Here is a 5,029-nt window from a genome sequence, read left to right on the forward strand (position 1 = left end):
TTGCACTTTTTTAATGGATGGGAATATTCAGATAGAAATGAAAGTAAAATTTAAATATAAAAAACATATTTCATTTTTGAAAGTACAGTACATGAGGGCATGTGCATATGAACAGCAACACTTCACGCCTGCCTACTTTTCGTGAGGCATTAACAAACTTCATAAAGTGTGCTGACATAAAGTAATGCAGTTAATTCATACCTTCATGAATTTTCAAAAATGAAATTTACATATGTATTTCTAAAATGAGGACATTTTGTATCAATCAAGAGAGATCCGGTTTTCAAGTGCCGTCCGTCTGTGTGTGAATATGCACATTTCACAAATTCTGCGACCTATTTCACGCCATTGTAGAAATTGTTGGAAAACCAGTAAGGCCACAACAAGAGATGCTTTCTCACGGCAGTTATATATATCGAATCGACATATGAATGAAAATTATTATTGTTAATAGATAAAAAGTCGTTGATATATTTAAATGTCAAACTGAAGGTCACAACAAAATATTTTTTCTTCTCACATAGAAGTTTATGAATAAACTTTGCTTCATAAGAATATAAAAACAGGTCATCTAACAAAGCACAATTTTTGCTCATGGGAATTCCAACAGAGTAAACATCTATTCAGATAGTAGTTTGTAGCAGATAATCTGTGAAGTATTTGAAATTGAAACCACTGCAATTTTGTTTCCGCAGTTGTTTTAAAAGGAAGCATGTAAATAGTATCCCATTCTTTTCTGCTAAAGTTGGTACCATTTTCAATCCATTTATTTTCAGAAGTTGGATAACTTTTTTTCTTCGAGATGACGATATAATATATATCTTTACAGCCTTTCTTAAATTTGAATATTAATTCGATAGTAGAGGGATATTGAAATATTTAACAATGTTCTTATTGTTCTGTTGCATGTTTCTGCTGTAACAATACCAGACAATTAGAGGAAGTTTACTTTTCCCGTAGACATGTCTTTAAATTCTGTAAATGACATAAATGAATTGTCCATATTGCATGTACATAGATCTCCAATGTGTATTATATACGGATAACTCCGTTTACCTGATCAGAATATGGGGCTCACGGTTGGTGTGACCGCTCGACAGGGGATGCTTACTCCTCCTAGGCACTTGATCCCACCTCTGATGTGCCCAGGGGTCCGTGTTTGTCCAACTATCTATTTTGTATTGCTTGTAGGAGTTATGAGATTGATCACTGTTCGTTATCTTCACCTTTCATATATCATCCTTACAGAGCTTTTATAGGACTTATGAGACTGATCACTGTTCGTTATCTTCACCTTTCATATATCATCCTTACAGAACTTTTATAGGACTTATGAGATTGATCACTGTTCGTTATCTTCGCCTTTCATATATCATCCTTACAGAGCTTTTATAAGAGTTATGAGATTGATCACTGTTCGTTATCTTCGCCTTTCATATATCATCCATACAGAGCTTTTTATAGCGTATTTGTAATTCTATCAATTTCTAAATCTGGGTTAAGCCACAGATGATCACATGCAATATTTTGACGATTATATTTGTCTGCATTACTTAAATAGCTTTTATCCTTGGACGAATTTGGCTCCAGTTTTTGACACTCTAGTTTTCCTTTTAGCTCTTACATGTTTATTGTTATTTCGAATTTCCAAAATTTCGGCTTGAACATCACTGAAGAGACGTTATTTGTCGAAATGCGCATCTGGTGCATCGAAATTGGTACCGTATAAGTTTTACATCAATCCCACTTTGCAGAGTATCAGTCCAGAATTTGTTACTTGTCTTGCATTTTATCATCACTGTCATTTGAGCTAATGTTCAAAATGTGAAATTGAAATTCCGAACTCATTTTCGAACTTTTTCCATTTAGAAATCTCAGCTATGACTAACCTTCCCATCCAACTAGATTTAAGAGCAATGATAAAGATTCGCCAGTTGCACGGTCAAACATTTCATTGATATATTTTTAATGATTATATCCTCAGAAGAGAAGGAACATTCACTTTTCAAAAGCTTTATAAATTTTAATTGACGTTCATTTTATCCAAATGGATAGTTTATTGGGAGGGTGGGGGCTTTGAGATGAAGAAAACGCCATGTTTGATTAAGTTCCAGGTTTCAAGACTTCTGCTATATATCCACAGTTTATCATAAGAGGTGTATTGTAGAATCTTTATCTACATTAATTAATCAAGATAAATTGAATTGACATATGCACACAAACTCTGGTGGGTATTTTTTCAAAACATTGTATGTTCAATAGGATAATTGCATGGACAAATGAAGCCAATATAAATGCACATACCTCAATTATTCTACTTTATTATTTTCATTAAAAAGGGCAGTTTATTGCAGAATTAAATGAGATGTGCCATCTTGCATTATAATAAAACTCCACATGTAGGATAGGCCTATATCTAATATTACCTGCTCCAACACATACACATAGTTACGGGGTATTGATGTGAAGAATTATCTACATTGACGTATTATGTTTGTGACTGTGGCATGTTTTAGGCGCTATGAAATATTATGTTTGTGACTGTGTCATGTTTTAGGCGCTATGAAATATTATGTTTGTGACTGCGTCATGTTTTAGGCGCTATGTGGCATGTTTTAGGCGCTATGAAATATTATGTTTGTGACTGTGACATGTTTTAGGCGCTATGTAATTGTTATCTTTTACTGAACCCCAGCAAGGATACCTCATTTAGTATATAAAGTTAAGTTTAGTCATTTGTGGACATTAGATGTTCCGATAATAATTGGGACATGGAGACATTATGGGAATCCTCTGTATACTATGCTGATTATGTATTATGATAAGATTGGGACATGGAGACATTATGGGAATCCTCTGTATACTATGCTGATTATGTATTATGATAAGATTGGGACATGGAGACATTATGGGAATCTTCTGTATACTATGCTGATTATGTATTATAATATTGGGACATGGGGACATTATGGGAATCCTCTGTATACTATGCTGATTATGTATTATAATAAGATTTTATTTTAAAGTGGTATTAGGCCTGCTGGACTGGGTGCTTGATTTATTTTCAAGCTGCCTGTCGACATAACGTCTGATACTGTACAGTGTACACGTCACTATAAATAAATGAATTACTTATATCACAAACTTTGAAAGTAGGAAATTATGCTGGGTTTTGTTTTTCTTTGTAGCACATCCACGTACAATTATTCCAGAGGCAACACTCTAAATTGATCGTGATTTGAAATGAAAATTCTAACTGTTGAATATGACTAAGATTTGAATTTTAAACTATATTTTTCCCTAAAAATTTCTTCTTGTGCATATAGTAATAAACTGTTCACTATGAATATGTAGATTATCCATGAATACATACACAATTCATTTTTGTTAGCCATGCTTATCCACATTAATCTTCCCAAGAACACCCGAATAAAGGTCATTCTTATCCACAGTTTCAGAGTGGTTGAAAGACTTCATTATAAATGCATTGTTATGCTTAGATGAGGTGTTCCTCCTATTTGTAATTTCTAAATTAAATTCCAGATTCTTGCATGATCAACTTGAAGGATGAATAATAAGAAATCTGTTATGTAAATGGAAATGATATTTTGATTCGAACGTATTACACTGTATTTCTACTGGACTGGAAACACGTTTGATACCCAATGTGTCATGTATTTAGAATTCTACAGATTGCATAAGCAGTATCTAACTGACGCGTTTCATACCGGTTGTTAAGCTGTTCTTTACACACTGGTTTTGATTGCGTATTGCTTCGTTTACCTGATCAAGATATATGTCTCACGGCGGTTGTGACCGGTCGACAGGGGATGCTTACACTTAGGTACCTGATCCCATCTGGTACATGTATATCCATGGGTCCGTCTTTGCCCAACTCTTTATTTTGTGTTCTTTATAGGATTTATGAGATTGATCACTGTTCGTTATAATCACCTTTTATATATTGCATTAGTTTAAAATAAAATTTTCATCCTGTTTAAAGTTGATCATGATATAGATTTTTTGAACAGAAATTGCATACGACAGTTGATGTTGATATATTTGTGTTTTTCTTAAAGCACCACCAGGTAGATCTGTTTGAAAAATAAATTTTGCAATAGAAAATCTGGACATCGTGCAAGCACAGGACTGGAGTGGATTCCCACCATCCCCCAAAATTAGAATTAAAAACCAAATTACGGACCCCTATAGCCTGGTTCCCGAGGCCTTCCGAAGTGCAAGCTATGGACCCCATAGTGTAAGTCATAACATCCCCTTCTCCCCAAATAAATAAATCTGGATTTTGAATAATTGCGCACATTAGTTATGTTATGTTTCTTGATATCAAATATACAGTAAATAAAACTTGATTATTAGGAAGTCACTAACGAAAGTATGTTGGCTTATCGCATTCATCATCGGCTGTAAAATTGTTCATGAAAAAGCCAAGATAAGGAATAGTGATCAATCAAGTCCTATATGGAGTACAAAATAGAGAATTGGGCAAACACGGATCCATGTATATACCACACGTTGGATCAAAAGCATAGAAGGAGTAAGTATCCTCTATCCAATGGTCATACCCGCCGTGAGAGCCATATCTTGACCTGCTGATATTTGGGCTAGAACAGGTCTTCAGTACCTCTTACTTTTCGTAAGAGGCAACTATATGGAGCGATAGATGAGACCGCAAAAGCTGAGGCCTCGTGTCAGAGCAGGTGTGGCACAATAAAGAACCATCCCTGCTTAAAAGGCCGTAAGCGTCGAGCATGCGCTTAAAATTGCAGACTTGACTGGCAATGATGGCCATAGTCTCCATACGAGTGATATATTCTGCGGAGAGACATTAATCAATATACAACCAACCAACCTATATCTTGATTAGGTAAACGGAGTAATCCGTAATCAGAATCAGTGTGGCAAACAATCGGTATGAAACAAGTCAGACAGCATTTGATCCAATGACAGGTTGTATTGGTAAAATAGATTGTTATAACGACCATATAATTTGCAAAATGCTGACTTTAAA

The sequence above is a fragment of the Ostrea edulis genome, chromosome 5 (genome assembly GCF_947568905.1).
Source record: "Ostrea edulis chromosome 5, xbOstEdul1.1, whole genome shotgun sequence".
Lineage (NCBI taxonomy): Eukaryota > Metazoa > Mollusca > Bivalvia > Ostreida > Ostreidae > Ostrea > Ostrea edulis.